General features: G+C 42.6%; 1 protein-coding gene across 3 annotated transcripts in view; it reads right to left on the bottom strand.

The window, feature by feature from the left end:
• The window catches only part of KIAA1549L (KIAA1549 like), a 739,655-nt gene that overhangs the window by 40,708 nt on the left and 675,744 nt on the right, over positions 1–23,203 (bottom strand). The window lies entirely within an intron of this gene.

The following is a 23,203-nucleotide window of genomic DNA, read 5'->3' as shown; positions in this document are numbered from 1 at the left end:
GCCAACGCTTGGTGTTTTGTTTTATTTCAATAACTCGTCAATGGCAGTCCATACCATGATCGAGGCCTTCAGTTGCCTTTATAGTTTTATAATTTTCTCTGCAGATGTTTGCTCAGATGAGATTACAAAGAGTGGTCAGACAAGGCAAACCTCATAGGGACTATTTGCAAAGCTGTTTTTCATCTTCTACATGCATTTGAGGGCACAATGTGAAAAAGAACTGCAAACTGCATTCTTTGATTATTGAAGGGATTTGCATGTTTGTGACAAGTACTCAAGGTGTAGGACATGCAGATTTTTGACTATACATCTGAGGCCAGAAGATGTCTAACACATATTTAATAGCTTTGTGGATTCTCACAGAGAAGTATCTCCATGCACTCCTCCAGGCCTGGTCTTCTCCTGCACCTGGTCTGCGCATGTACCGTGCAAGGTACAAATCAGACAGGGCCAATCATAACCATTATCTGATTTGTTACTACTCTGTACAAAGATACTCATGCACCATTAATATACATTTCTTCAATGTACAGCTTTATTGGGGCAGAAATACAATCAACATTGACTATTTTTAAGTGTATGTGTTGTGTAGTGCATAGAACGCACAGCATATTAGTAGGGCATGTGTAGTATATGCCTGTGTTTGTATGGTTTTTAAGATGCATGTTTTGTATATCCATGGTTGGCTGTGTGATATATACATGGACAGAGTGGTGTAAAAAGGTGGGAATCAGTCTTAAAAGCCGTAAGGTAGAGCAATGGCACCATATGCAAAATTTGTATCTTCATTCAGCAAGACTCCTAGGCACACCTAGCAGATATTGACCAGATATATCCATGTACTACAGGTACTCACGCCATATGCTATTTTGCCATAATATGCCAAGTTCTTCCAGCACACACCAGCACAATATGACCATTTACACCCACCGCATGCTTTTGTGCCATCATATCCTATATTTCTCCCTTCAAATGGTAAGTATTCTCATCAAATGCCAAGGTCTTTCGACCAAATGTCTGGCATTTGAAACAGGACAGCTTTGATGTCAACAGTTACCCGGTTACATCCAAGCAGGCTTTACAAAGCTTTTAAAAAGCTGATGGTTCCCCCAAAAGGCAGAACAATGTCTGAATGTGAGTGTTGGTCATTTATTTGTTTCATGACCGAGATATACCCATGAAAAGGCATGACCAGGAAGACTATGATAGCAGCAGTTTGGGCATTACACATTCTTGATACATACGTACAAACATATTTTTATTGCTATGATATGCAAATATGTCCCCGCCATATGCACACCTACAGTCGAACACACAGCACACACCCACACACTGTTTTGCTTTTTAAATATTGAGAGAAAGGCACAGGCAGCGCAGCCTCAACAGCAAGCCGAATGCTGCTCTACCTGCGTGCATTCATGTTTTAGTAAATGAATCTCACCTACATTCTAGACCACTGGAGGAGAGCAGATGGTGGTACCTGATACGCCAGCCTCCATCTTAATTTGTATGTGATTGTGTGCGTCATGCTTAATTACCTTAAGATGGCCACTTCATTGAACCTTCAGTAATTAAATCTAAGGATACACCATCAGTCTGGGGACTGAAGGATCGTCTGAATGGGATCCACCTTGGTTTAGCGTCTAGTTTTAGACGGCACGGAGGCTGCTTACAAAATAAAATGTCACATCCCCCAACTTCCACGACACAACATAACTTTAGCCGGACTGCCCTTTGGTGTCCCCCCTTTCTAAAGATTAGTATAGAAATTAATGTATTCATTTTCAATAAACTATACCTCAAATTAACTAGTAAGGACTAATATAAAAATAACACCGTGTTGAGTAGCTTCATTTTAATAATATTTGCTCTTTGTAGGGCCGATACGGAAAGGATATCCACATTCCTTAGCATCAACATGACACTAAGTAGCAGGGTATCAAAGTTTAATGCATATATTCACCAAACATTGTGTGACGAATAATCTTAAAATATAATTTTGGCAAGGAAGAAGAGTTTGATAACAGTGTTGAAATCATGGCCTCAATCAAAGTAACAATTCTTTGGATGGGACACCAGTGGGCAGTGGGTCTGGCCGACCTCCTCTAAACCTCTTCATTGTTTTGACCTGCACAGGAAGTAAAGTCAGGCACTGGAGCAGCTACAGGGCCCAACAAGGAGATCTGGCCATTGGAAGGAATAAGGAACAGAATGATCTGAAGAAAAAGCTGACGACTAGATGTATAATAAACATTTCTGAGTAACGAGATTGATCAGCTCCAGCTGTTATGGCAGCTTGATGTGTCAAGCAACTGCTCCAAGCAGGATCTGACACCTGCAGCCTTCAGTGAGGTACTAGGACTCAGAACTGTTACAGAGCAAGCCAGCAGCGGCGGAACAGCAGGTTCTTGGGAGTTGAAACTCAACCTGCAACATTACAAAATGGCATCATGGGTGTGGCACACATGGCCATTATATAATGGAATGCCTGCAAACTGATTGCACCAAATGCTGGGGGATATTTGAGTGACTGTGGTGGAATGCAGTGGCAGAAATGTAAGGGTAGGATTTTGCACCAACCTGTCTTGATATTGGATGTGAGCACTGCTCACCAGATTACGATCAACAAAAGCTAAACAGACATTATTTTACAGGTTGCATCTCTTGGATTGTACTGTATTGTCCGAATGAAAGGTGCCCCGAAGCATCTTAGTGTGTACTTGTCACCCACCTCCCAATGCAATGACACTTCAGATCATTGACAAAACAAATTCTGTAATGTTGCAGACCCTTTTTGAAATATCTGAGCATATATGCACATAAAACACATTACAGACCACCATTGGGCTTGCACACACTGCATGCAGACATATGCAACCACATCTGGTTAATAAATAAACTTGCCATAGCCTAAATTAGTAACTGCACACCAATGGTCAACTATGGGATGTTACATTGAAGGGGATGAATTAAGTGTGGACTGTCCAAAATGCCCAATTGAACTTGAGCTAAGATCTGGTCCCCCAATCAATTGACAGGCCTCTGGGTATATGCTCATCAGTGGTGATTGTAATTTTGCAGTTTGCAAGATGTTGCCTATATGCACCCTGATAAGTACACTACTAATGTGGATGGCACGCAGCTCTCCTTCAAGCTTCCCTGCACTTCCTCCTCTTCTTCCTTTCTCTTTCCTGAGTGCTATTCAGGCATGGTGTGCTGCTAACGATCTCTGCCTTAATGCCAGCAGGACTGAGAGCCTTCTCATTGGGACCGCTGCTCCCTCCTTCCCTCCTACTCTCTGGCCGTCATCCATGGGACCCCTGCCTCACCCTCTTGTGAGGCTAAACAATGTGACGTCATGTTCGCCTCCTCTCTCTCCTCTCCTCACATCGCTGACCTTGCCACGAAGGCCCACTTTCAGCTGCACCTCCTCAGAGGCATCCTCGCTTTCCTCACCTTACCCCAGAAACTCAATGTCTCCAGAGCTCTGGTCCTCTCTAAGCTGGACTACTGCAACAGCCTCTTCCTCAATCTGCCTTTATCCTCCATTCGCCCCCTTCAACTAATCCAGAATAGGAATACAAGACTTATCCTTGGCCTCAAGCCCAGGCACTGCATCTGCCAGCCCTAAAATCTCTCCACTGGCTCCCAGTGGCTGCGAGGATCAAGTTCAAGACCCTCTGCATCATCCACACGGCTCTCTGGGGCCTGGGACCCCACTACATCCAAATCTCTCTCCCTACATACCTCCCTGATAGACCCCTTCAGTCTTCTAGCTCCAACTCTCTGCAGGTTAGACACTTTTCCAAGCAGAGAGTGGGGGTAGAGCTCTCTCTTCGGCAGGAGCCTCCCTCTAGAATGGCCTCCCTGCCCCTCTCAGGCTTGAGCCAGATCTCCTTAAGCTCCGGGAAGCTTTCAAGACCCTCGTTTTCACTTCTTCCTTCTCTCTACCCCCCTGCTAATGCCCCTCTCTGCTGCATTGACTGGCTGCCTGGTCTCCTCTAAGTTGTACAGGCCACCAGGCCCTCCTTTCCCAGTTTACCCAAGTACCCTGGTCTCCCTGCCCCCCCTTGCACTGCACTTGCCCTTCCAGGTCCCCTTCCCCTGATTAGCCTGGTGTGGTGTGCATCCCTGCCGAGCCTGGTCCACCCCCATCCTCACACTTAGCTTGTGGGCCTCACTCCCTGCTCTCCCTGCATTCCCTGGAACTTTCCCACCTAGTCTCTCCTTAGCACTTACCTAACCCCAGGGGCCTTCTTCTTTCCCTCCTCCTCCCCCCTGCACCTGTATGCCTCCCCTCTGCCCGCACTTTCCTCCCACCCTAGCATTATCCCCCCTCCCCCCGACTGGCACTCAGTGGTGAAAATGAAAAAAATGAGTAGGAGGTTCCCACAAGGACCGGGCGTGGGGGCAGATTTTGGAGGAGGGGGCAGAGTCTGAGGATGTGGGGTTCAGAGGGGGCAGAGCTGGCAATTGACCTCCGATCAAAATATTCAAAATAATAGTTTAAAAATGGTGCAATTTCTTTCATGCTGCTTCTTTTCCAAACCCCACACTATGTATCAAATCCACTTTAAACCACTTCCATGGCAGTGGTGCACCCAAAATATGCTATCATTACCACTTCAAATTCACTTTGGGGTCCCATCATCTGATGAGGTGTGAAGGCAAGCAGCAAGCGTTGGGGTAGAGTTTACACTCAGCATTAAGGACGGAGTCACACTGAATTAATCTTTTTGTTTGTTTAACTGGAAGGTGCGCTTTATGTACCGAGAGTTGGAATTTGCCTGCAATTGACTCTGAGCCTAGCAGCACTGCGAGCCGAGCTCTTGCTGCCTTCCCTGCTTCCTGGAGGAGGCGGGGCCTATCGTGCACACGTGAGTGGTCACGTGACTCTATCCCCGCATAAATTGCCGGTATATCCGCCCGGGCGGCGTGTGTTTGTTTAACTGGAAGGTGCGCTTTATGTACCGAGCGTTGGAATTTGCCTGCAATTGACTCTGAGCCTAGCAGCACTGCGAGCCAAGCTCTTGCTGCCTTCCCTGCTTCCTGGAGGAGGCGGGGCCTATCGTGCACACGTGAGTGGCCACGTGACTCTATCCCCACATAAATTTCCGGTAAATCCGCCCGAGCGGCGTGTGTTTGTTTAACTGGTAGGTGCGCTTTATGTACCGAGCGTTGGAATTTGCCTGCAATTGACTCTGAGCCTAGCAGCACTGCGAGCCGAGCTCTTGCTGCCTTCCCTGCTTCCTGGAGGAGGCGGGGCCTATCGTGCACACGTGAGTGGTCACGTGACTCTATCCCCGCATAAATTGCCAGTATATCCGCCCGAGCAGCGTGTGTTTGTTTAACTGGAAGGTTCGCTTTATGTACCGAGCGTTGGAATTTGCCTGCAATTGACTCTGAGCCTAGCAGCACTGCGAGCCGAGCTCTTGCTGCCTTCCCTGCTTCCTGGAGGAGGCGGGGCCTATCGTGCACACGTGAGTGGTCACGTGACTCTATCCCCGCATAAATTGCCGATATATCCACCCTTGCAGCGTTAAGCCCTGGAGGAAGTAAGGGCTGGAGTCGCTGTTATGCTGTTTGGCTGTGATCTGTGAGTGATCTGGATTGAAGACTTCAGCTGCTAACTTTACTTACACGTATTCTATTAGCTCTCAGGGTTTGGGGTGGAGAGTCAGACTCTGGCAGCTCCACAAGCTGTCGGGCGTTCCCTTCCCTGAAAACTGAACAGCTGCCTTAGACTATTCGGATGAATGACACCACTTCTAAAAAAAAAGGGGAATTTACATAACTGTGTATTGACTAAGAATACTATTAATTTAAGCTTTCAATACATCTGGTATTAGTCTGTGTAGCACCTTGCGTGTGGCGCCAAAGTTTGCCTTTTTTTTTTTTTTTTTTTTTTTACTCTACCTTCTTTTAAGGGAAGGAGGAAAGGGAGGGAAAGAAGAAAGAAAAAAAAATATTAACAAATCCACCCTTTCTAACTGAAATATTAATCCAGGTGTTTTTCTGGGTGGCGTATTAAATGCGCCGACGCTTTTACTATCTTAGATCAAACAAACTGGCGGCAGCTCCATCTTCTTCCCCACCTCTTGCTCCTCAGAAAAGGAAAGTAATGGGCAGTACGCCGCGTCCGCAAGCGGCTTCAGCTTCCCGAGTTCCTAAAATCGCAAGATCTAAAGCAACAGTAGCGTCGCGCGATATACAGGAGATGCTCGCCACTATGGGCAAAGACAAAAGGGTATGTAGCAGTGATTTGCCCGGTAATTGTGCTACGCCTGATATTCCATCTACCATAATGCAGCCTAAATCCAAGTGCTCTATTTCAGATATAACAATGTTGAAGGATAGCGAAATTCCAATACAACCGGCTCTTTTGCCGGATTCCAATACTGATCTGAGAAAATTACCATGTGACAAAGATACACAGGCTACAAAAGAAGTGAGCACACTGTTGCCGCGGAGTGATAATTGTATGCCCACTAGCAAGCCTTTAGTTACACCTGGGTCAAATTGTTTATTAACTGCTGCTGCTTCGTGTATTCCTTCTATGTGTGGTACATCTTTTAATCCTACGGTTATAGTATTGGCTGACGAGTTTATAAAGGATCAAGACGAACTTGATCACTGTTCTAATTCATCCTTTATTGATAATAATGTGGCGCCTGAGGCAAACTACGAATTACCAGAAATCTCCCACATTTATTCTGATGACGAGAAACATATGTCAGTATCCTCATATATAGCGCCTACTCCCAGACGGTCTCATATCATACCGAAACCCATCCTTTCTCCTTCCATGCCCTTGCCTTCTTTGTCCCCTCCATCTACTGCATGTTTGTCTTCCACAATACTAATTGAAACCACCTTGCATGCTATGAATCTGGCTATATCATCATTGTTTAAATTATGTGAGACCTTGGATGAAAAACTTAAAATCCAGGATAAACAACTTACTAAATTAATTAGATGGCAATCACAGTTACGCCTACAACAGTTGAAATCATTAAATGACATTGCTCTCATTTCTCCTAAAAAATCAAAGTTATCTCCTGCTAAATTATTACAGCAGAAAGCAACCAAGGATTCTCCATTTAATCAATTGGAGAAACCGAAATTGGCCATGGAAAATACGGCTACATCTGCCCAATTTACCCTACCTACATTCCCACATATTATTCGAGAACTTCATTCCCCTGTTGAGAAGTGTGCTCCTGTATGTCCATTAACTAATACGGTGTTGTCTTCACCATCAGTGAATGTATTACAATCTTCTAAAGAACTATTCACAATTTTTTCGGGTGTTACCCCTGCTAAACAGACTCATACAAGCCCCTTAAGAAAGAAAACAAAAAATCGACCAAAGCAGCATATTCCCTCCTCGATCGCCAAATCATTCTTGAAAGGGCTAAAGCTACCTGCCAAAAATAAAATGTACCATAGCTGCTAAAGTAGTACAGGATAAATATGCAAAAATCGCTGCCGAGAAAAGCCTAAAAGGGCTTGCAAATGTACAACTTTCAGTTGAACACTCGCCCTTAAATAACATTGTGGCCTTGATTGACAATGAATCTGCTGTAATTGATAATCACCCGATATTAATCACTGCTCCAAGAGTGAAGGATCTATTGGATACTGAATTGTGTCTAAAACGTTCAGAGCTGCGCAAAGAAATAGACCTTTATCTAGACGCTAAAAGCCTTAAACTTCCTCTAGCTGAATCTAATATCATTGATGGATCTAAAATTAAAGATAGTGCTCTTTCTCAAATTGGAGCAAATAAGCCATCTCAACTTAGATTACCTTCTACAATAAAATCTGTACCACAGCTGCCTTCCCTTCCTTGGCAGTTGCGAATAAAATGGATCAATGTAATTTATCCTCCATGCCTCCAACCTTAGATTGTATCATAGCTTCAGCCATTGAACAATACATGTTAAAATATCACCAGACTTCTGATAATAGTGCTGTTACATGTGATGAAGGCGGGCAGAAATTACTACTTCGAATCTAAACCAAACTGTATTTGCTGCTTCTAATTTAAAACAAATTCCGTTTGGCCTTACTGAACAGGTAAGCTCCCATGCGATACTCACTAAGAATTCGGAAAGTACTCAAAATAGACAGAAAAAACCTGATGTAAAAAAAAATCTCCATTCACTAATTATTAAATGTAGGCCTTTGCCGTATCATTCATATGATTTGAATCGTCCTAGCCTTCTAGCCATTTTTGGTGATATATATGCATTGCAGGATATTAATTCGGGTGATATTGAACAAGTTGAATTCTTAAATAATAACAACCTGTCTTTAGTGCGACTCTGGCTCCGCTCAAGAGTGGTTTTAAATACTCTTTGGGCTGCTCGCACAGCCTTGTGGGATCTGGGTTTTGAGCTAGCTATTGACCATCAAAGAAGCTCTGCTATCTCAGTCCCATGTAAAGATGCACAAGTAACATTGGGCGCCTCTACTAAAGCGGATTTGAGTGGTTCACAATGCAAACAGTGTAAATGTCGGTGTTCTACCTCTCAAGCTTAGCGTCTCCCCTAGTAAGCAACTTTCATTATTAAGCTGGAATACTAGAGGCTTCAAACATCTTCTCTCTGATGCTGCCATTAAACTAAGAGAGTACAATTTTATATTATTACAGGAAACATGGCTAACTAACTGCCCGTCGTGGGATGGTTATTATCCCATCCTAAATCCTGCTATTTATGCTATTAAAGGTTGCCCAATGTCTGGTCTGTTGATGATGTTGAAAACAACTCCATCCATGAGTGTTATCTCACATGAAATCTTGACCCCGTATATCCAGTTAGCTCAACTATCTATTGACGATTGTCAGTATTCTCTGATTAATACATATTGGAATCCAGCTGCTTTCTCCACCGATTCCTACTTGCGCTCTCTTGAGCGCCTATGGGAAAAAATATACCAATACAAGAAACAAATGCACATAATTTTAGCGGGAGATTTAAATCTCCATTGTTTAAATAATAGTAAAGTATTGTCTGACGATCGAGTATGAAGCTGGAATGCGTTTATACAGTCGAAAGATATGTTCATGATAAATGGATAATTTCCTGAGGACTCTCCTCCCCACCCGACATGGAAAAGGGGTAGTTCTGTGGGTACTATTGACTTCATTTATGTTAGCCGTTCATTGTTCTATCTCCTAAAGGGGTTTCAGGTTCTGCCATCTTCGGTTAGTGATCATAATATGCTACATCTCCACTGGCCACTGAACTCTGGTGATCAAGGAATTACTCCACTTGTGTCTTCTATAACAATGGAAGGTACTATTGATGTAAATCCTGGTCGAAACCGCTTACGATGGACCAGTACCAAACTATTGCATTTTACAGATTGTCTTAAAATATCATGTAAAACCTCGCTAAATTATTGGAATTCTGATATTGATTACACAAAACTAATGTATCAATTTGCCGGTTCTACTAAGATAACAAGATCTTCAGTTGCAGCACATTCTTATAATCAAGATATGCAGAAAGCGAAAGCTTTATTTCGAAATAATAAGAAATCTCTACCAGTTGATCAGCGCTGGGCTGCTCTTAAAGCAATTAAAACCAAACATAGGAATTGGAGAAGAACTTATCGTTCGCTATTATATCAAAAAGATGGTGAGGCAATGTTGGTTAAAGTGTTTACAAAAAACTCTGCAGGATGTTGGTCATTAATAACAGACACATATAACACCACTCAATGTCAAATGCAGACTAATGATGTTGCTTCTTCCATATGGATCTCCCATTTTGCTGGTCTTTATGCTCTTCTCCCTTCTACTAATTGCGTATCTTCTGTAAAACTTGAGGGATCCTTCTCAATAGATTTTACAATGGACGATATTCTTTATCTTATCCACAAAGCTACTAGATCCCGTGCTCCAGGCCCTGATGGGCTTTCTAATGCCATGCTAAAAGAATTTCCGGATTTATGGGCTCCCATCCTGTTTGAAATCTTCTCTCAAGTTATAATTACCCAAAAGATCCCTAAATCGTGGTGTACTTCATTGATCATACCCATTTATAAAAAAGGCGATAGACAAAACCCCGCAAATTATAGGCCAATCGCCTTATTAGATGTTCCAGGGAAAATCTTTGCTTCACTAATTCTAAGAGATCTCCAACAATGGATCAACTCATCGAACATGAGAGATAGGTTTCAGACAGGATTTGTGGCTGGTAAGGGAACGGCTATAAATATCGTCTCCTTGACTGCAATCAAGGCTCTCTGCTGTCAGCAAAGGCAATCGTTATTCATTGCCTTTGTAGACTTCAAGGAAGCATTCGATTCTATAGACCGCAATCTAATGCTGCATAAACTGCTGCTATTGGGCTGCCCTTATTCATTGGTCAAGTTAATTTCTATCTTTCATGAAAATACATCAGTTCATATTCGTCTTACTCGCGATGGGATACTAACTCCTCCCATTTCAACATATCGAGGACTGAAACAGGGATGCATCCTGGCAGCTACACTATTTAACCTATTTATCCTTGATATGGGTGAAAAATTTCAGAATGTTAACTCTGATGCTCCCAAACTAGACCAAGAACAGATACCATGGATCCTTTATGCAGACGATCTTGTTCTATTGTCAAAAACTCCGGCAGGTTTGCAACGTTTGATTAAGGGGTTATCGGAGTATACTGTAGAAAATGCCATGACTATAAACTTAACGAAAACTCAAATTATGATGTGCCAAAATCGTAAAATGACAAAACACTCAATTCAAGTGGTATATAAAAAAGGAGCAAATTTTCTCAACTTCAATATATAGATACTTGGGTATTATGATCAGCCAGGGTAACAATGATAAAGTGTTTCAAAAAGAACTTGAATTGAAACTGCAAACCCTAATCTCCCAATCTAGGGTTATTTTATATAAGTTTGGAAAGTTTACGTGCAATCATATAATATCATTTTATTCCATGAAAGCAAAACCCATTATCTCGTATGGCTCTGAAGCTGTATCAATGCTGCCCCGTTTAGTGTGGGATCGATTAGAGGGTAAATACTGGCGCTCAATTCTTAATTTGCCTACCTCTGTCCCCATTGCAATGATTCATTTTGAATTAGGGCTGCTATCGTTATACAGTACTATTGCATGGAAATTGATAGCTCTGTTGAGAAAATGCATCCTGTCATTACAATGTGTAGATATATCCTGTATCTTGGGTAAATATTTACTATATTCAGATCATCAATACCCAAAATGCTGGTTAAATACAGCTATAAATATCCTTTCTGATGCGGACATCTCTTTAGATACTTTAATCCATAATCCAACACAAGCTAAAATTAAACTATCAGCAAGATTGGATATATACCTTGGAAAAATGTTCCCATTCTAAAGACTGGAACACTGCCCAGTTTGGCCACAAAAAATTTAGAGTTGTAGAATCTTATATCTTAAAATATCCATCTCCAAAATTTAGAGATGACTATATTTGTTTTCGTCTAAATTTGTGGCATACAAAGGATATTTTATTTAGGCGAAAACTAATAGATGCCAGTGAGAACATCTATCGATTTTGTAAGGATCCTGAAACCGCAGAAACGTTGAAACATGTCATCGCCTACTGTCCTGCATTATATGCTATACGTCGTGAATACTATCTCCATTGCTTTAGAGCGCAAATTGTAACCGATATGGAAGAATTATGGCTACTGATTTTTGGCGCAAAGAGAATGTCAATTAGATTAGCAACAACAGGTTTTTTAAATGAATTATACCCAAAGTAATTGTGAATGCTTTTATGAGGGGACGGTGATGGAAGGGAAGGAAAGAAAGAAAAAAGAGGGAAAAAGGAAGAAAAAGAATGCTGCTATTAAGGTTTTTTATACATTGGGTGCCAGGCGTAAAATATTGAAACGTGTTATATATTGATGAATTGAATTGTAATATGTTTATGATATGTTTTTATTCATTTTTGTAATTATTGAAAGGTTGTTTCATACAGCCAAACAATAAATAATAATTTTAAAAAAATGAATCTTTTTTAGTGTTTGTACAGCACTAAAGTGAACTTACATTTTCATTCTTTACAGAATATACGTCCGTCTTCAAAACCAAAGTTGGTGATGTGATGGTGTTGCACAGATGTACATTATTGCTCAAAATAGACTACATTTTAAATACTCAGTGTCCAAACTGTAGACTGTCTCATTGGGCAACCACACAAATATTGCACTAGCCAGTATGAAGATGAACTGGTTACTTCTGACCAAATTGTGGCAATAGTTTACAGTAAAGACCAAACATTTTTTTTGTCATTGTCACCAGCTTTATTCTCAATGCCCCACAAGCTGTGTGATCTGCTCCACGGTGACCCTGAAGTAGCCCTTTTTTAACATACTTTTCTGGACTGAAGTCACTAAGGGGCGGGCCATTGCAGTGCACAAACAATAGATTGCTCACTCTTTTAATGCCTATTGAGGTTTCAGTGGGTGTGAGTGTATTGTTCATGTGACTGAACAAACGCTTGCATTCTGCAGTAGATATGGCTATGGCGTCCAGTGTTTTGATAAGTGGAATCGTTTCCTCTAGCACTTCTCTTTCCTCACGCTTCCCACCATTGTCCTTATATTCTCAAAAACCACTCACTATTTCTCTAGCTTAAATCTTTTTCAAAGTGCCTGCACTTCATCTTCGCCATAAAATATATAATAATCATTTGGCCGGTACCCAGGGTAAACAATGTGCATGCCAATATCAGTTTTTGAAACTCTGAAGCGATTGCTTCCCCTGAAGTGCGTGGGACATGCGAGGAGGTTGTGGTAAGAAGTCTATTTTGCATGACATTGCAAGACTTCTGAGAAATTTCCGTTTATCGATTTCTACATCAACTTTTCTCCCTCCACGCAAAGTAACCACTTGAAATGTTAGAGTATTTGCCGATTCTGTGGCTAGTTTGGTGAACACTTCTTGCCTGCCTCCTGCCAGCACCTCAGAAACTTTAATTTGGCGGCAAATAAATATATGGGCCCCTGGGAGAGGGATGGAGTTTACTTGCAATTTTAAAGACAGCTCAGACAGTTTGCATAGAGCATCCCTCATCAGGCCCAGGTTCGTAACAAACTCCACAGCAGTCACAGCAGTCAGACTTTCCAGAAGTCCTCTATATTTTGCCCTTTCAGGACCTCCACGGTTTGCATCTGCCGCTGCTTACTGGAAGTGAACTGCAAGCACTGGATAGAGGTCCCAAACAACTTCTACAGTGCAGCAACTAGATGCCACCCATCTGGTATCAAGAATCCCAACTATTGCACGGAAGATCGGTGCTAATTGATCCCCACACATGTGCAATTCTCTTTGATTTTTGGGTGAGCAGCGGTAAAGGACATAAAGAGCATCCATAAAAGACTTCAAAAGTTGTTTGTGCCACACTCTTCTTTTAAGGCATCCCCCACAGCCAGCTCTAGCCGGTGGATGCAGCAATGCCAGACAAGTAGACCTGGATAGTTATCTGGTTTCCTCAGTTCTGCTGCAACCCCTGACACATGTTCCATCATGGCAGGTGCACCATCTGCAGTGAAGGAGACCAGTTTTTTTTTTAATGAACTTGTGGGTAATACTTCAGTAGGCAAGGCTGTAGTTCTCTTGTGATAGCTTCAGCATTTTCTTTTTCCAATTGCAGTAACTCTCAAAAAATGAATATCGGCTCACCTCCAAATGCTGTTCTAATACAGACTGATAGCACTCAGAGGTGACTCACGGTTGTGAAATCATCCATCAAAAAGGCAAATTTCAGGTCTTCCTCAACAATGTACTTGGTAAGTTTCATTTTCATTTAATTGCCATTGAAGTAACATCTATCTGCACCATTTTTCCTGCTCTGCAACATTCGGACAATTGATAACCGACTTGAAATCTGCAAATCCACAAGAAAGTGCATGTCCGTGAATGGCCGGTTTTGTTTGCTTACAATATATGCAGTCCGGAAAATGCTATTGGTTACTTTTTCTTGGCGTGCATTTTGTTTTTCTGTTTTTTTTCAATCTCTCCAACTTTTTCTCACAGAACAATCTTTTCCGCTTCCTGGTGGCTATGGCTATCTTTGTTGCTGACATATCTTCTTTCGAAAGGCCGTTTGCTTGGCCTTTTTTGCTGTGGAGGCAGTGCAAACAAGGGACTGAATCCATTCCTTGGATACTCTTATTCCTCCAGTATATAATAAACCATGGTTGATAACTTTAGCACACACACTGCTTCCCACCTTTCATTTCTTAATTACAAGCTGCTGATGCTGTGGCTTAAAATATGCAGCTTGCTCTTCTGTCCAGCCAATTGGTAGCTCAGATTCGACTACAAAGTTACAGGTGGAAATGGTACCATCACTGCCTCGGGAGGAATCATCCTCCTCACCATAGGTGCGAACAGTGACAATGTGTTCTTCACTGTCTGCAAATATCTATAGATCAGTCAAAGGAGCTTGACGGTCAGCAGTTAGTCAAGACAGAATTTCTTGTTGGACACCGATTCTGAAAGCTGCATTTTCCGATGCACAATTTAACTCTCTGCGTTTCCATTTATGGAAAAATGCAAAGATAGATGCTTGCTTTTGCATCCCTATGGGGTAATTAGTATTGCTTTCCAGGCTGTAAGACTGCTTCACCCAACTGTACGGTTCAGGTCACCTGCTTGCACTGTCTATACGTCACAAAACTGTAGGACCTGATGAACGGGACAAAGTATAGATATCTGTTACTACATGTACTACAGTACTGCATGTTTCACTTGGGGAGTACTGTGGATTCAGCACACAAAACTCCAGCATCAACACTTAAGAAACTCCAATTTCTTAGGAGGGCTGATGTGAGAATGGGTGTCTCCTGTCCCCCTTTTCTTCTGTGCGCACAGTGCGCTTGCACAGGGCAGATTAGGTCACCGTGTCCCCACCTTTGCGGGCTCTGTAATGTAATTGCCTGGGTGCAGCATGGCAAATTGCTTACCAGTAGGGACTGGATTGGCAAGCCTGGCTGGTAGCAAGTATAACAGCGGCTCCAGAAGAATTATGGCGATGGCGGCAGTGGATCCAGCAGCAGAAGAAGAAGAAGGATGATGATGGTGGCGACAATGACTACGGGTCCAGAAGCAGGTTGATGGCAGTGGCGGCTCCTCAAAAACGGTGTCAGCTGGGATTGAGTGCAGTCCCAGCAATCCTTAAGAAGGCCTTTGGCCTAGTGTGCTGCTGTGTGACATACGTAGAGGGTGGGGGCAGAAGAGCGCTCATGGTGCCAATGTGCTGCTCTGACCCCCTACTCCATACCGCAATGTGCAAACACAAATTCTTTTTTATTTAAACAATCCAGCGCTGAGAGCTCACGCCATGGGTTGTTTGGGGCTTACTCTGGCCGGATCCGGCTACACATCTGGTGCCAGAACTCAGACCCGGTGAGAGCCAGCCAATTGGCCAGCGCTGCTGGCACTCCCCTCCCCCTCGCACTTCTTGTTACTGCACTTGCACGATGCGAATGACACAAGTCCTAGAAGGACAGTTACTGTTGTTTTCTTCTGCCCCCCTCCCTTTTTTGGCTTTGGCACCTTGAAACGCCATTTGTTGTATAGGCACTTTATAAATACCAAACAAATAAATAAAATAAATACATGCCTTCCTAACAAGTGGCAACTTCTATATGTGATTTACTTCATTCTCTGTGAGAGACAGACATGCCTCGCATCAACGCTGACTTGCAAAAGGAAGCGTTTTAGGCAAAGGCAACAGACAGGGCTTCTGAGGTCTGCTCAATCTATCACTATGACAAATCATAAGCTTGTACAAAACGAAATCTCCACCTTGTCGAATACAATACGGAAGTCTGAACCACCATTGCCTACAAAAGCTTACCCTGAATTAATGGCGGAGATATCATCCCTTCACCCAGGAATGAACCAATTAAAGGATAATATTGACAAGATACAAGTGGATACCTGTGATATTAAGGAGGGCCTCTCCAGGAGTGAGACATATATATCTGCCTTAGAGACTAGAGTCTGTACCTGTGAAACTGACACTGGTAAGATAGTCTGGTGGGAAAATGAGATGCAAATGCTTGTGGGCAACCTTAAAAACAGGAGCAGATGGGACATCTTTAGCATGTATGACATCTCGGAGGACAGAAATGGCAATGATATTGTAGGCTTCCTAAAACCTTTTTTTCCACAGTCCCTCAGTGCACCTGCCTCCGCTAGTACGATAGAACTTCATCAGGGGCATCGACTGGGTTTGAGGTGAGGTGCAAACACCAAAGACAACACTGAGAAGTATCAGAGTGAATATGATTCTCCTTACCTAAGGGATGGAGAATATGTGTGCAGACAAAAACGTGGCTGCTAGGAAGTGGGTTAGTCACTGCATCTACTTGAATCAAGATGACTCCGATCACACAGCAGAGACAGGTAAATGCTTCTGTGCATGTCTCCGAATTTCCGGTCCCTTACATCTTGAAATGGGGGTCTGATTCACATTGACAAAAGGGGTTGCTAGGCTCAGAGGATTGAGAAGGCTGGTCTTCTTGGGCCAGCTTCATATGATGCTTGACAATATAAAGTTGTCATACAACTGCACATTTCATGATAACAGACACCTAATTTAAGATGTGATTTTTAAAGACATTGGGCCTCATTAGAATATTGCTGGTCCAGAAACAACGGTGCCGGTAAATGTACCGGCACCGTTGTTTCTGGACCAGCACACTACAACTCTGCGGGCGAGTGCCGTCCCGCCCACCAGGGTCAGACCTGCCAGGCAGGACAGCACCCGCTCGCAGAATTCTCACAGAAACACTGGCACAGTTGTTAACTGTGCCGGTGCTCCCGTGTCTACATTCCCATTGAATCCTAGTGGACTCAATGGGAATGGGCACTAACAATATTACTGGCGCCTGACTTCCCGGCCACCAGACTCGACATAGCCCGGTAGCATCGGGAATTCTGGCACCAATAATTTGTTCGCGCCTTGAAACACTTGTGTATAGGCGTGTTACAAATGCCATATCATATCATATCAGGTCTGGCAGCAACCCGCCAGTATCAGCAGCAGGGTTACTGCCGGACCCAAAATGAGGCCCATTGACTTGGAATGTCCAAGGTTTAGAAAAAAAACTGGTACGAGAGCCATTTATTTTTAACTTTGGCCGGGAGGAACGCTCAGGGGCAATGCATTTGTCTTGAAAGCAAGACCATACAGATCAACACAGGTTTGAATTCCGGTCCCACACTCAAATCTCTCAATAAAGGTAAATCCCTGGGGTTGGATGGTCTTCCAGTAGACCTTTTCCGATAGACCTTTTCTGTACCTTTTCCAGACTCTTGGCTCCAGACTTTCTGTCATTATAATCTAATCTACTAGAAGCACTGGAAAAGACAGGGACATATTTTGAGGAAGCCATGGTAATCCTTTCAAAGCCAGGGAGGCATTTCCTAATTAGCAAATATTTACAGACTGACCTCACTAATAAACTGTGAATGTAAAATCTATTCTAAGATTCTGGGAAATGGAGTAACCAAAATTCTCCCAAATCTCATTTTCCTGGAGCAGGTGGGATTCATTAAAGATTGCTTAGCATCAGACAATACGTGGCCTCTGGGCAGCATAATTCAGGCCGGTGGAGAATCAGGGGCACCCACAGTGCTGATCTCCTGCAAAGATGAAAAGCTTTAGATAGTCCTGAGTGGAAATTATATGGTGGGGCCTCGAGTGATTTTGCGTTGGGCCTAAAATAATGTTGCTCCTTTGCTTACCATATGTGCCCCCACATCATCTGTCACAATTACAGGCTTGTATTCTAGTTATTTTCAACTTACTATGGGTATGAATTAAAGATGCTCTAACAGCCCTATCATATTCAATTTAGCACTGAAGCGCCTCCTGCTCTGATCCAAACAGGGCCAAAGGCAGTGAACATCTCCATTGGGGGATTACAGCATACAATATCTACAAAAGCTGATGATGTCTTTGTATACTTTTTCCAATCGGAGCAATCCTTCTGGACACTGATATCATTAATAGGGTGTTGCTCCCAGGTGTCGAGAATGAAGTCAATAGTGATAAGACTGAGGTTCTTTCGCTAAACACTGTATCTGTTAAGTCAATGTTCTCACCATTTCCATTTACCTAAAAAAGGGTAGGATTCAAATATCTGTGGACCCATCTTTGATAGGAACTGCTGCTATCACTTGTACCAAAGCCATTGAAACTATTGAAGGCCTTATGAGACAATACTCACCTGTGAATATTAAAATTGTATTGTTGTCTAAGTTCTTGTATATCTTATCCATGCTTCAAATCCCTCCCTCCTGGCACATTCTGCAAAATATTGATAAACCTCTCATGGAAAGGGCATGAACCCATGATCTGCAATACTACATTACAAAAAGAAAATAGATGGGATGGGATTTAGTTTTTGAGGATTATCCATTTTCATATTCAATACGACAAGCCACATGTTGTTGGTCAGTTATTAAATAGGACAAAGAACCCCCCCCCACCCCGAGCCATCTTAGAGGTGTCACCGGTCACACAAATCCTCTTGCATGTGTTGCTCTACACGTAACCTAACACAAACTTTGCCATATATTCCATTTTTTCAGTGTACCAATTCTATGACACTGAGCATCAAATCATTTAAACATTTCACATGGAGCATGGTTCCTTTCTAGATTACCTCCAACTCAAGTCTGTGATTCAGGTCACTGTGGAGGGCAGAGACCCCCTCCACCCGTGGTGAACAGTCTCCGTAGCCCCCCAATGAAGCGAAGGAGAATGTGCAATGACTCAGTTTGGTATAGATTGTTATTGGAGCAGATAGTTGAGAGTCAAAAACAATATTTTGTACTTGCAATATTTCATTGTGCTACCTCTTCTGCTTTGTCTTGCCTCAGAACAACTTGTTTTAAATCATCATCGGTATCCATCATCACCAGAAATGCATTAGCCATGCAATATGTCCCTGCCATGCAATATAGTCCCAGGTGCAGGCCCTTTCATCATTGCAAAAGAATACTGTATATTATATGAATGGTCTGAGAGCCTGTATGACCACACAACACCAACTGCATGTAATCCTTGACAAACCTTTGACTCTTTCCATCCATTGTCTCCTCCATACTCTTCACCTTGAATCTATTTCAATGTTAGTCTACTAACAGAACAACATATTCCTGACCTGTACATAACATAGTAAATACTTCCATGATATCCATGGCCAATGTTTTACCGGGTAACTCTACTGGAGATAAAGATTGTACTCACACGATTTGCCACTTATCAGTTCAACTGCAGAAACTATGAACTTGATAATCTTTGACAAATGCAACAAATCATAAAAACATCCACGGCCACCACAATGGATCGCTCAGTATCCCTTTAGTCCTTTTGTGCCTCTGTTTGATGGAAAAGGCCACCTGTGACTCATCCCTTGCAGGGACACCAATCTCTACCTCTTAGAATACCAAAATCACAGCTCACAAATTCATGTTTGGCAAGGCCAAACCTCTTCAGATCTTTAACAACTAATTTCAATTATTTATGAAATATGTGTTTGGCTTTTGCTGTTTACAGCTGGTCTTGTGGGCGACTCCTTAGTATTCCTTTTTGATATTACACTTCTTAATTCAGAATTTAAAATATTATACTTTTCTCATGATGTCGCAATTACTCGGAGTTGTCGGTATAAAGCCTACACCGTAAAATTGCATTGTATCAAGAAATAACTCTGTGACTCTGCGCCAAATTCTTTTCCAAAAGTTATCTGATTTTTATTGACTCAAAAAGTGTTTTAGTTTTGTCAAAGCGCCCTTTGCAGGGTCAAAAACCAAGTCAAAAGCGCCCTGTATGAAACATTTTTTGAGTCAATAAAAATCAGATAACTCTTGAAAAAGAAATTGGCGCAGAGTCACAGAGCTATTTCTTGATACAATGTAATTTCAATTATTAGCACAACTCATGTTTAAAAGATTAACCTCTGCATGAGAACAGTTGGACTCCTTTCATTACTTTTCCTCTAAAAACGGGTATGCCAGTGCTACTTTGTAAACCCTACTAAATCTAAATCTTATCACAATACTCTGATGGCAAATGTGACAAACTATCGTCCAAAAAATTCCTGGAACTCAATATATAGTCAACCACAAACTGAAATCCTGCATATCCATTCTCAATCCAACAATGAAGAGTGAAATTGAATTTAATCCATGAGTTGTAAAAAAAAGAAAAGAAAAACGAGCTGTTAATAGAGTGCATGCTAAGCCCTGCACTTTTTGGGATGGCCAACACTCTGTCAGAGCCTCCCATTTATTCTCTATGCTCTCTTCTTTCCTCAATATCGAACTGAAAAGGGAATAGGCACCATTTGTCCCTGATGGATCAGTGTCAGCCCACACTCATGCCATGGTGATTAACTAATGGAAATGTCTTCGGAGCCTTTTTCATGGGGCATCCGATCAATCGAGCTGAAGAATTGGCTGTACCCTTGACTTATTACTCAATTAAATAAATAACTATTTCAGTTGACACTGGTCATCAGGTGAGCTTCCATTTAACGTGATATCGACCGACGTTTGACATCTACACGATCTGACATTTCTGAAGCATGATAATCAAAGCTTTGTTTTTACAGGTATCAACATATGATGGTTCTTCTCACCATATTCCCACCCTTTCTCATGACTGACCAAAGTATTGTCTTGAAAGAAACTAATGACCAAGCAATGTGTGCATCACCCTTTTGAAGATTACTGATGAAAACACTAAAGCATAAGTGACAGAAGACTTTGGGAGGAAACAGAAACAATGTGAGATCTATGGGGTGTCCTGCAAATCGATCTGTTGTTATGTAGAGTATTCTTATGACTTAGGAACTATGTCTCCATCGCCTTTCTTGGCATTAACACTTTTTACACACTTGGCTGTTAGTTCTACAGTCGAAGGTATTCTCACAGGAAAAGTGGGTCCTTGACTACCCACAATATCTACAGTCATTTACAATTGGATATATGTATTGTTAGTTTGTCCCTCAAATATGTTACATCAACACCAGCAAATCTACTTTTAGAAATCAGTCTTTATAAACATGGAATGAAGTTACCAACAATGTCCCCATGGATCTGTGCACTGGCATGGCTCCCTCCACCCTCCACATGACCACAAGCAACCTCAGCCTTGATACATGCCTGAATCGCGTCAAACCACCTGTGCTATGTCAACACGCCACCTCTTTCCCATCATCTGATGATCACTGCCCAACACGAGTAAAAGTGTAGACCCTCAGCAGTGTCCTACCAGCCGATGCTTTCAGGGTAAAACGGGCACAACCGGAAGGAAACTCGGTACGTGTGACAAATTCAGAAAGACAGCAGTAGGTGCACAAAGTCAGTCATGCACAGAATATACTAACAGAACATTCACGTTAATCAAACGAGGTCAAGGAAAAACACTTTCACAAACAGGATCCTGTCCTGCAAATATCAGCCTGCAAAAGAAATGCTAGGATATAATGTACAACATCCAAAACTGCAGTGGCACCAAAAACAACACCTTGTAAATGATCTGCAACCATGTGCACATATAGTCTATCAGACGCCTTTGCTTTCTGTCAGCACTGGCATATGTTACAGTATTGGCATATGGTCTCTTCACTCTGTGCTCAGCAATCCCTTACCCACACCTAGCAGAAACCTATGTCTCAGTGCTGGTGTGTGGCTTCTCTTCTCAGTGCATGCTCAAAAACACATATAAAAGCGTTGGGCTGTCCAGGCACAAGATGTGGACAGACCCTAGTTTCTTATGCTGCTGCCCAACCACAGAAACCTCACAGCTTCTAGAAAACAGTCAGTGCATGCATCTGTGCAAAGACCGCAACAACGGCAAGTAACTTAGCAAACCCCACCACTGACCTCTGTCATAATGCATTTCCAGCATTAATGTTGCATGCACAGTGTTGCTATGGACAAAAGACATCACAATGTCATCGGGCTTTCACCAGGCTACTGTTGCCCATTAATAGCAGTGCACACCATCATGCCAGAAACCCATTGTCAGGAATGGACACTTGGGGTAGTGTGGACAACATACCTGGGCACAAGGCAAAGCTCAGAGCCCCCACATATCCCTACTAAATCACTCCCTCGACAACAATCCATAATGGTTAATGCTCTCCCACTGCTTGGTCGATGTTCACGTAGGGTGTTCTTTGGATCATTAAGAGTGAATATGGGATCATCAAGTAATTTTAGGTAAGAACGGCAAAATCTTTATAACAGTTAAAAAAAATGGCTGCACCTCCCTCACCTATCCAAGGCACTTAACATTCTTCTCATTTTGCGACTTTATTGTCAGCCCCACATCTTCATGTGCATAGAGCGCTACAATATGTCTTTTTCCCCACTACTTGTATTTGTTTTTTGAGATGACAAGGAGATCAGCATGGATGGAGTATACGGCTCAATTGGCCCACTAATTCTCAGTTAATATCACACTGCATGTGGGAGTGGCACCCTCTCGGCATATGCATTTGAGATGTGGGGCTTGGAAGTCCATTCTAAGTAATGTTGGAATACTGTATTAGTTTCTGAGAAGGGCTGGCATGCGTTGCCACATTCTTGGCCTTGAGTGAGCTGCCATTTTGTATCCTGCACCTTGTACATGTCTCCATTGGCTAACTTGTAGTGGCCTGGGTAAGAGAGTAGACAGAAAATCCACTGCATGATACAGTGTAACCCTGTACTGTAAAGTGAAGTGTGGCCCCATGAACTCTGTAGCCGATCTGTACCTTATAAGACTTGGTAGACAACAGTTCATAGTCTCGCGCTATTCTTTGTATGATCTTTCTTTAGAAGGGGTGCAAGTGCAGAGGGATTTACACATAAAGGCTGCGTCACTCCCACTTGTACCTAGTCAGAGTCGGTGAAAGAGATTGGGAAGTAAGCTGGGTAGGTGGGTAGGTGGGTATGAAAAGGATACACAAGAGTGCAAGAGTCCCCTTTGCAGAAGTGACGAAATGATAGCGGCCAGGGAAGAAACCTTCATGGAGGGGGCAAGGGGAACACCAGCAGAGATGTGTGGAATGGCGCGTGCAGTGCCGAAGCAAAGAGTGAGAAGAACCATCTTTGCACGAGACGGAACTTGCAAACACGGCACAGCACAGCTTCATTCTTTCATTGTTTGCATCGATT

Source organism: Ambystoma mexicanum, chromosome 11 (assembly GCF_040938575.1).
Source record: "Ambystoma mexicanum isolate Mex_15411 chromosome 11, UKY_AmexF1_1, whole genome shotgun sequence".
In the NCBI taxonomy this organism is placed as follows: domain Eukaryota; kingdom Metazoa; phylum Chordata; class Amphibia; order Caudata; family Ambystomatidae; genus Ambystoma; species Ambystoma mexicanum.
Note: the sequence above shows the minus strand (reverse complement) of the source record. Positions and strands in the feature narration are given on the sequence as shown.